Genomic DNA, 11,444 nt, shown 5'->3' on the forward strand with positions numbered 1-11,444 from the left:
GGGGTTATAGTTTCTTTTTGAGCATAGGGGATTTTTCTCAGGAAAAATTCTGGATATATCATCTACTTTTTTTTTTTTTTGAGAGGGAGGGGGGAGAGGTAAGAGGGAGAAGGACAGAGAGAATCTTAAGCAGACTCCATGCTCAGCATGGAGCCCAACGTGGGGCTCCATTTCACAACCCTGAGATTATGACCTAAGTCAAAATCAAGAGTCAGATGCTTAACCAACTGAGCCACTCAGGTGCCCCATCATCTACTTGTAAAGCATTTCTCCTTAAACATTTTTCTTTGATATTCAGTTTTATATTAACACAGATAAGAATGCTGTGGAATAATTATATGATATTTTATCTAATTTATCTTCTTTATTTTCCCACTCTTCCTTCTGAACAAAGTTATTATAGATGTGAGACATGAGATTGCAGTTTTTTCCCAGGGTAGTGTTGTCAAAAAAGACCAACAAACAAATATGGTGCATATTTTAGCTTCAAAAGTCACAATCCAAGTTTAAAACAGAAATATTAAACATGCCTATGAAAAGATACAATACAATATTGTGTTTAGCATGGTTACAAAATGATATCCTCAGATTTTGGAGAAGTACATTAGTTTTCAGAGAAAATAACATAGTAAGATACGAACATGTAGGCACTAGTTCCTGTTAATATTTGGCCTTTTTTATGAGAGTCAGAGGCACTAAGGAGCTGTCCTACAGCCTATTACCTTGAGGGAAAGAGATTTTGCACCTTGATTTAGGTGAGGCCCAAGTAATCAGCAAGAATTTAGCAAATTCTCCCTGGTTATCATGGTATAGCAACCTAGACCAATTGGCATAGTTGTATTCTGAGGTGAGTTGTGACAAAACTCTTCTTCTCAAATTATGCCTAAGTTCTGTCAAGCTCCAGAGTGGTATAGTTGTACCTTCAGAATATTCTGTGGCCCCAATTGTAGTTAAATATATTACAAAGGAAAATTATAGAGGATGTGTTATTAAGCATGCTGGAGTTCCTAAAGATGGGAATAGAGTGTGTGCCAAAGATAAAGGAAGGGACTGCTGTTGTCAGAGGATCCACATTACAAAGCCAGGGGAGTGCTGAGTTCCTGCCTGCTGACAGTCCAATTGCTGTTTTATTTGGAATCGTATTTATCTGTGCTGCAGAGCAGACAGGATGGATTCCATCTGAAGTTATGGGACAGAATAGCTGGGACTAAATAGGATAGAATCAGAGCCTTCCCATTTCAGTCACCATTGCAATGGACTCTGCATAATACATCATTGTCTTTGGAAAAAGAGAAATGCACCCTTTATCTCAATCACTTCTGAGACATTCCTAACATAGACTACATGTTGTATTAAGTCACAAAATCTAGAGTGATTTTTAAAAATTAGAAATTAAATAGACCTAATAAATTTGTAAAATATTAAACAATTAAAGGAACACTTATAACAACATACAAGAAATGCAATATCTGCGATGCCTGGGTGGCTCAGTGGGTTAAGTGTCTGCCTTTGGCCCAGGTCATGATCTCAGGGTCCTGGGATTGAGCCCCACATCGGGCTCCCTGCTCAGCAGGGAATCTGCTTCTCCCTCTCCCTTTGCCTGCTTCCCCTGCTTGTGTTCTCTCTCTCTCTATCAAATAAATAAATAAATAAAAATCTTTAAAAGAAGAAATGCAATATCTGATTATAAAAATTTTATAGTTAGAGATATATACATATAGTTTATTATATGCATATATGTAAATATACATACATATATATACATATACTTACATATATGTGTATCTATCTATCTAAATAGTCACAATATCCAAAATGAATCTTCACATAGTCATAGTTGTTATTACAGATTATTTGGAAATAATTATAGCACTATGTATTGAAATCCACACTTTAGAAAATTTACTCACTAGAAAATGACAACTAAAATTTCCCTTTAATAATAACAAATAATAATGTTGATGGTACTGATGATATCAATTAATCAACAGAAAAAAATTGAGAAATGTAATAACAAAATAATTCTAGGAAAAGAAAATATCTTAGATATTATTGATTACTTGCAAAACACCCAGTATTTACCATAATAGCAGATGCTTCTGCAATCGTTCTCTTCCTTAAGGAATTCTATGCTTCAAAAAAAATTGACTTCAGGACCAATTTTTTGGGGGAGGGGATTAATGTGAAGCATTTACAATTCTTTTCCCACTTATTTGTTACAGAATGGATATGTGCCAATTCTGGCCAATAAAATGCTAATAAGAAAAGCCATAGGAAAACATGCAATTTTTTTTTTTTTTTTTTTTTTTTGGTCAGAATACCACTGAATCTGCTTGCAGTGGTTGGAATTGCCCTTGTCATTTTGCTACAATGTTGGGAATAAAGAGACCACTAATAATAATAGGATGGAAAGATGTTGGGTTCTTGATGAAATCTTTGAGTCACCAAATCAATCAGCTTGAATGTTACTAATTATCTAGAAATCTTAAGAGATATAGCATATTTTCCTTAGAGTCTAAAAAATTTTGAAGCATAGTTTATTTTCAGTCAAAAATATTCTAATTATCATCAAAGAAAACAATAAAACAAAGGTAAAATTAATTAGAGAACAGAAAAATCACAAATGTGCACAATAGCCAGAGATGTGTAATAAACAATACAAATAAAAACTAATTAGAATAACATGGAAAAGAGAAAGATATTATTTAAATACCCAAAATTGAGATGAAGGGAAGAAACAAAATTAGATATACTAGGAATAAAATAAAATTTAAAGTTATTCATGAGTGGATAAATAGGATAAATAATTAAGCCCATGATAAACATCATGTCTTATGTTAAAGAACTAGCCATCACAAAAGAACATGGTACATATTTTTCAACATATTTGCCTTGAAATTATCAAGTAATAGGAAATGCTGCTTTTTTGAATTGTAGCAGGACATAAAAAAATATTGTTTTCTGATCTTTTATTCAGATTCTATAGTGAACTTTCTATTGTATGAATCTTAAAAAGTAATAACCAGGTTCATAAGAACAAGTCCCTTACAAAAAGGGTCAAAAAGGAAGCCAAGAAGAAAGAAATTCATTATTTTTCAAGATTGATATGATGTGAAAGAATCAGCTATGTTCAATATAAGAAATATTGGAAAAACACTAGTCACAATTATTCAATTGCCCAAAAGATTGTTTGGTTTTGTTTTGGTTTGGTTTTTCGAAATGAGATGTACTGATCTGCAGAATGATGAGATTTCATTTAGAAAATTCAAACCAATTATTGAAGATTTTTAGGCAAAAAAAAAAAAAAAAAAAAGCCTGACCAACGTCCATGACATGGATCTTACCCATGACAAAATGTGCTCCACAGTCAAAAACTGGCAGACCATAACCAAAGGTCATGTTGATGTCTAACTATTTATGATAGTTGTTTTATCTGCTCTGTGTTGGTTTTACTAAGAATTGCAAGCATATTCAGAAGACTTCTCATTCTGAGGACCACCATTTCACCAAATCTGAGGATGACAGAAATCATGGCATGAATGGTGTAGGCAGCATGGGAAGTATAAATTAAGCTGCTATAAACATCCATGTGCAGGTTTTTCTGTGGATAGTTTTCTACTCCTTGGGTAATACCAAAGAGTGTGATTGCTGGATCAGATTGTAAGAATATGTTTAGTTCTATAAGAAAATTTTAAACTCTCTTGCAAAGTGACTGTTTCCCACTAGCAATGAATGAGAGTTCTTGCTCTACATCCTCAGCATTTGGTATTGTCAGTATTCTGGATTTTGGCTATTCTAAATGGTGTGTGGTATATCTCACTATTTTAATTTACATTTCCCTAATAACATCTAATTAGGAGCATCTTCATGTGCTTATTTACCATTCATTTATGATTTTTTTGGTGAGGTGTCTGTTAAGGTCTTTGTTCCATTTTTTAAGTGGGCTATTTGTTTTCCTCTTACTGAGTTTTAGGAATTCTTTGTACATTTCAGATAACAGTCCTTTATCAGATGTGTCTTTTGCAAACATTTTCTCCCATTTTGTAGCTCGACTTTTCATTCTGTCAACAGTGTGTTTTGCAGAGCAAGGTTTTTGTTTCTTTGTTGTTTTTGTTTTGTTTTTAAATCAAGTCCAACTTCTCATTTATGTCTTTCATAGATCATTCCTTTGGTGTTGTATCACCATACCCAGAGTCATATAAGTTTTCTTCTATGTTGTCTTCTAGGATTTTCATAGTTTTACATTTTGCATTTAGATATATTTTCCATTTTGACTTAATTTTGTGAAGGGTGTAAGGTCTCTGTCTAGATTTGTTTTTACATATAAATGTCTACTTTGTTGAGCATCATTAGTTGAAAAGACTGCCTTTTCTCCATTGTATAGCCTTGCTCCTTTATCAAGAATCAGGTGACTATATTTATGTGAGTCTATTTCTGTATTTCTTATTCTGTTCCATTGATCTACTGGTCTGTTCTTTCACAACTCTTTCTGTACACGTGCTACACTATGTCTTCAGTTTTATATTTAGTCTCAAAGTTAGGTAATGTCAGTCCCCCAACTTTGTTCTTCTTCAGTTGGTGTTGACTATTCTTAGTCTTTTGCCTCTCCACATAAACTTTAGAAGCAGTTTGTATAGGAAAGTTGGTTGACTTCTGTATATTTTGTATATAAACCTTGTATCCTTCAACTTAGCTATAATTCCTTAGTTATAGGAGATTTTTATTGTTCATTCTTTTGGATGTTCTACAGAGAAATCATGTTATCTTTAAACAAAGACAGTTTTATTTCTTCCATCTCTATTATCACACTTTTTGTTTTCTTGTCTTATTGCATTAGCTAGTACTTCTACTGCAATGTTGAAAAGGAGTGGTGAGAGAGGACATTTTTGCCTTGTTCCAGATCTTAGTGGAAAAGCTTTTGTTTTCCTACACATTAATTGTTAAAGTCTAGAAATCTGTAATTGCTCTTCTGGTTAAACTGTAAATCATTGTTTTTTTCTGTTTCTAAATTTCAAACCACATAATTTATTTCAAAGAATAAAATAATCCACACTTTATGTTGAAAAATATTTTCTATGTTGACTATTTAAATTAGATTATCATTAAAACTCGTATTAATTTTTACTTTAGACATGCACTAATATTAAGAAAGTTGAAGAAGACTAAGGCACAATTTCATCTGTATAATAATCACTTAATAAAAGTTTACAGGCCCTATGAGGAAATCAAACAGAAAGATATATATTCTAAAATTAATATGTTTACTATTTAAAGATCTCTTATTAAAAAATATTGTCTGTGAACTAGCATCTCAAATGTGACTTTGACTTCTCATTCTTTCTCTATATCAAAGAGGTCTTTGGTATTTAAACAAGATTTTTATGTTTCCTTTATATATTTAGCATAGGTTTGGTATTAGAAAAACGTAAAACTTGGATATTAATTACTTTAATTTTTTCCATGATGAAACACAAGCAAAAGAGAGTTAAGAGATTAAAAAATTCCTATAGATCCTTAACGCACACACATACATTGGAGTACATACAAAATTGTTGCTCTTTAATTTTAAAAATGAGAAGCTTTTTAGAAGTTGATATTTTAACAAAAAAGGAGAAGAAGTGTTAAAGACCAAAAAACCTGAGGCTATTACTCTATATCTCAGGACACATTTTTAAAAGAATGAGTCCGCAATATCCACTATCAAGTAAGAAATGAGTTTCAGTTGAGAGTAATCCTGGAAAGGAAAATAAAACTATGTATCAGGCTGATTATAATGGATGGAGTGGCAGAACTTCAAGTGCTAAGAAATCAAGTTCTATAAAATTAAGTAAACCAAAGTTCAAAGGTTTAGCTTCAAATCCCTATATTTGAGGCTATGGAAACTAGATAAAATTTCACAAGAGCAGAGTTTTTTCCTTTTTCTTTTTATTTCCTTTTCCTTTTCTTTTCTTTTCTTTTCTTTCTTTTCTTTTTCTTTCTTTTTTTGTGGTAGAGTGATTTTCAGAATTTCAGTCTTTTATTAGGGAAATTCAACATTTTTTGCTAGTTTACATCAATGAATGTACCCTGCTGTATAATTCAATATCAACAAAACTGAAAAAAAGTATTCCATTTAAGTTTTTAAAAGGTTTAAATAAGTTAGTTTATGAATCTGAGAACATCATTCTTTAAAAGTAACAACGAAGTTTATTACTAAAGATTCACAAATATATTGTTATTAAATCGTAACTTGATGTGGTATTTAATGCCTGCAATTATGTATTTCAACATAAAGGAATGAGCAATTTTCTAGAACAGAATTAATATAAGGACTAATGTGAGCCTTAATATAGATTTGGCCTAGTGGTCTATGAAACCAAGGCCTCTGAATATGGGGAATATATTTTTTTCTTTAGTTTTATTATTTTTTCTTATTTTTAATGATTTAAACATATGAGACACTGGAAATATATTTTTTAAGCAAATTATTGAATCAACATATGTTTTAGTTATTTAGTAGTTTATAGCAGTAAAGGTTCAGAAATGTCAATATTGGTTCAGAAATGTCAATATCAGTTCATAATAGAATTTTCACTATTTAGAAAAAGAAGATATTCAACTGAGTTTATACATATAAAGGACCTGCTATGGGTATTCTAAGATTATATTACATACATTGCTCATTGATAAGGTATTTTTTCTCTTTGGGATAATGTTTAATGAACTTATTTTTCCTACTTTCTGTTTTATTTTACTATATTAGAGTATTATTTCCATACATCATATATTTGGGAAATATTTTTTAAGTTAATGAAAAGGTAATAATTATGTTGAGCAGTAAAAGGAGAGGTAACAAAGAGATGGCCACTGGATGATCTTGCAAACCTTCAGTGACCATGATTAGAGCAATTTCAATGGAGTTCCAGGAATGGTTACCTAGAAAGAGTGGCTCTAAAAGTGGAGCTGAACATGAGAGGACAAAAATAATAAAGGACAGCTTCAACAAATTTTTCTCTAAACTGATAGCACCCAAGAATAATGTACCACTCCTGTGTCTAAATCCAGGAATATGCTGTGTGTTTTCTGCATATTACATCTTTTCAAAAACATATTTGAAAACTATTAATTCATCAATATTTATGTTTTAATACTTAATTATTTTTAATTTATTATGACTGTATAATGATAGTCTTAATTATACTTATAATATGGAATATTCATTACTCTTTTTGCTAATAGAGTTGGGGAATTTAATCAACGGATTGCTTAATTAATTTTCTGTTTATGTTTTAAAAAGCTTATTCCTGGCAAGGCATGTTGTACATACCTAGATCCTTAGATTTATTTGTTTATCATTATATTCATCTTCTTATACCTATTATCCTGTATTTTTATTATATTACACAGCTTTGTCTATTGTTAAGTGCATTGCCCATAAGTAGTATTTATGTATAAGCTCTATATATGTATGCCTTTTTAATATCCTATGTACTTATTCTCTCTTATTAACTTTACTAAGTCCATCTCCACATTTTGGCTCTATTGTTCTTCACATTTCTTAGTATCATGCATTTAGATTTTTAAAAAGGGAAAAAACTAATATTAAGGCTATGCATTCAGAATGCATCTGGTGATGCATTCCAATAATTCTTTTATGCAACATGACAGATCATTCTATCCATGATAATAAGATTTATGTAGTATTTTTCTCCAGTGGCTTGGTTATTTTAAAAGCATTAATGATTTGTTATTAGTTCTTTTGCACTAAAATCAGGAAATGTATATTGTGAAATATCCATTCAGTGTATTGAGATTTCCATTATAGAAGTATAGATAATTTTCCACATGTTCTATTCACATGGCAGAAGACAGATAGATGGGGATAGAGATATCTTATACTTTACAATGTTCAACATAAAATAAATATTTGAAAACTTTGATTTTATAATCCTGAACTCCAGAGGCTTTTTATTTTACCAACAAGTATGATATTAGAAAGCAATAGGATAAAACACTATTATCTAGAGTCCATAGAAAGATTACTAACTCCATAAGTAAACTATAGTGATGCTTTCTGGTAATATTCTTATTTTATGAAGACTTATAGTGCACTCATATACTCACCATCATCTCAGAGGATATGCTGAATTTAAATTGAAGTAGTTACTTTTTTTGTCAGAATTTACTATTCGGGGGTGCCTGGTCAGTCGTTAAGCGTCTGCCTTCGGCTCAGGGCGTGATCCCAGGGTCCTAGAATCGAGCCTCTTGTCGAGCTCTCTGTTCTGCTGGGAGCCTGCTTCTTCCTCTCCCACTCCCCCTGCTTGTGTTCCCTCTCTCACTGGCTGTCTCTCTCTCTGTCAAATAAATTAATTAATCTTAAAAATAATCTACTATTCAGGTATCATGTGATATTACATTTGTGTTTTCAAGGCTGCAAGAATATGAACTTTAAATACACACTAGAACATGAGCAAGGTAGTAAAAAAGCAATTTTTTCCTCTTTACTTTTTATTGACTTAATGGTGAAGGACATCCAAGTAATAACTATTGAGTTTTTTTCCCAATTATAAAAGCCATTCTTTAACACCTTTCTCCTGCCAAAAAAAATTTAGTAGTCAACAATGTGCCTTGAGTACAAAATTAACAAGGAACCAACACACCAAGTAATATTTACGTGCATTCACAATACATAATTCTCTTAACATTTATTTCAAGGATATTTTAAGTAATAATGATTTTTCCCTTGTTGAATCATATTATTAATGTTCATCAAAATAAAGAGACTGTGTATTGTAGCTGATAAGAAGAGTAGTTGAATAAATATAAGATGACAAATTTATTTCATGTAATTTATCAGAGACGTTTCAAAATCTACATTCAACTGTGTTAAAAGAGAGCTGATGGGTCAAGAATGAGGAGAACTGAGACTTGACTATTAGTTTAACAGTAGTGATGTCACTGATGACCTAACTAAGCTGTATCAATGCAGTGATGAGCCTCATTTGAAGTGGTTGAAAATAGAATAATAAGAGAAAAATAGAAGATATCAGTTTTGGTAGCATCTATAAGAAGGTTTGTTGTTCGCATAGAGCTGAGTGCAGTGCAGAGAATGGCAAGGGTTGGTCATGAGGTGGTTTGTTTTTGCTGTTGTTATTTTAATTTTAAGATATATACACAGTGGCATAGTATTCGACCTTAAAAAAAAAAGAAAAAGAAGGAAATTTTGTCATTTGTGACAACATGGATGAAACTGAAGGACATTATGTTAGGTGAAATGAGTCAAACACAGGAAGAAAAACACTGCATGATGCCAGTTATACATGGACTCTGAAAAAGTCAAACTCACATAACCAGAGAGTAGAATGGTAGTTGCCAGGTCCTGTGGAGTGGGGGAAATGGGGAGATGTTGGTGAAAAGGTATAAATATGCAGTTTTAAAATAAATTAAGTTCTAGGGTCTAATGTACAGTATGGTGATTATAGTTAATAATACTGTATTGTATACATGAAATTTGCTAGGAGAGTAAATTTTAAGTGTTCTTACCATACACACACACAAAATAACTCTGTGAGGTAATGTGTTAATTAACTTGATTGTGGTAATAATTGCACAACGTATTTGTATATAAATCATGTTCTATACCTTAACAAATCATGTCATACGGCCTAAATATATACAATTTTTACTTTTCAATCATTCCTCAAGAAAACTAGGAAAAGATTAAAAAGTAAACAACCGTTTATTAAATAATAGTGAGAAACGCCAGTAGACTGTAATATGATGCTGCTGGAGACAAACTGGAGAATTGTCAATGTGAATTCTTGGAGTTGCATAAAGGAGATGCAGTTTTTATGTACACGTGATGGTAAAGATTTTTCCAGAAATACAGTTAATTTGGAGAAATATAGTAGCAGGAGAAAAGTCATTATGGGCTTAGATGCAGGTAGATAGGTGTAATGAATGGGGCTTGCAAATGTCTTCTGAGTGTTTCATGCCTATGTAAAATAGATGGCAAGGTCATCAGTAGTAAAAACTCAGCAGAGATCTAAGGAAAGAAAATAATCCCTTAAAAATATCTAGAGACTGGGATAATAAAGGGAAATAAGATAGTAAAGGGGCTGGGGAAATTCCAGTAAAACATTAGGACCCAACTTATGTTAGTTTTTGTGAATTTAAAATTTGTTCATTAGGGGTGCCTGGGTGGCGCAGTTGGTTAAGCATCTGACTCTTGATTTTGGCTGAAGTCATGACCTCGGGCTCATGGGATCGAGCCCCACCTCCAACCCCACACGTATTGGCTCGGCACTCAGCAAGGAGTCTGCTTCTCTCCCCGCCTCTCCCCTTGCATAAACACGTTCTTTCTCTGTCTCTCAAATAAATAAATAAATAAGTCTTTAAAAAAATTGTTCATTACTATGGCTTTGAATTTTATTCCAGCCATATTTACATACGGGGTTAAGGTGTGGAATAGTCTTAAGACTGGATTTTGATTTACTCAAGTAGTAAAATGAAGTAAAGCGGACATGGGACTCAAGGTCATATGAAAGTTTCTGATGGGGTTTAGATTTCAGTGGTTGATATATCAGAATAAGTGAGTTTGAGTCAGAGGATACAGTGTTCAGAGGTTGGAGTAACCAGAATGAAAATTATGAGAGACTGTTAACATCTAAGATGTAAACACGGGCGTGAATAACTGAGATAGTGTAAAAGACAATAACACAGGAGAAAAAAACGTTCAAGGAACTGAGATTGGTAATTGGTAATATTTAGGTAGTAACAATATTATTACTCACAGAGAATTACAATAGGAATAGTGTTGAAGAGAATGAGAGTGGATCCAAATTCACCTATTTTATTGTAATATCTATAAAGGGACAAACTAGTATTTTTTTCTATATTGCTTTTTTGGTATTAGTATTAGTATACTCCATTCTTGAAATACTGTGGTAAATGTATTATGCTATGACTATATTTTAGTGTAGTATTTCCTGTTCGGCTATAGTTCTCTTGTGGTAATGCAGTGAGATAAAAGAAGGGTAAAATAGTGATTTCTCCCTTCTTTATGGACCAATAGCATCTCTTTTCTGTGTCCTTGGTACTGAGACTTCTCTTGGGGTTTGTGGCAACTTCTTAATTGCTGACATCCCAGGAGTATAGATCCTTGATTGGAGCTGTCATACAAAAACTAAACAAATACACTCCAATCAAACCACTGAAAGAAATTCCTCCCTCTTTCTTGCTGACTAGAGTCAACTTTTCCATTGTCCTAAACAGAGATGGTTTCTCCTGGATATTTTGCTATCCATGCTTGCTGACCAGTTCCAGCACTCAGGCCCATCATCGGGTCAAAGCTGGAGGAAAACAGCAACAAAACCAAAAAAACTCCACTGCTGTACAGGACTCTCTTTAAGTTTTGACTTCATTTTCAATCTTCCTGGACTTACTTATTTTTCACAGTCCTCATA

This window comes from Ursus maritimus, unplaced genomic scaffold (assembly GCF_017311325.1).
Source record: "Ursus maritimus isolate PB19 unplaced genomic scaffold, ASM1731132v1 scaffold_10, whole genome shotgun sequence".
Classification (NCBI taxonomy): Eukaryota; Metazoa; Chordata; class Mammalia; order Carnivora; family Ursidae; genus Ursus; species Ursus maritimus.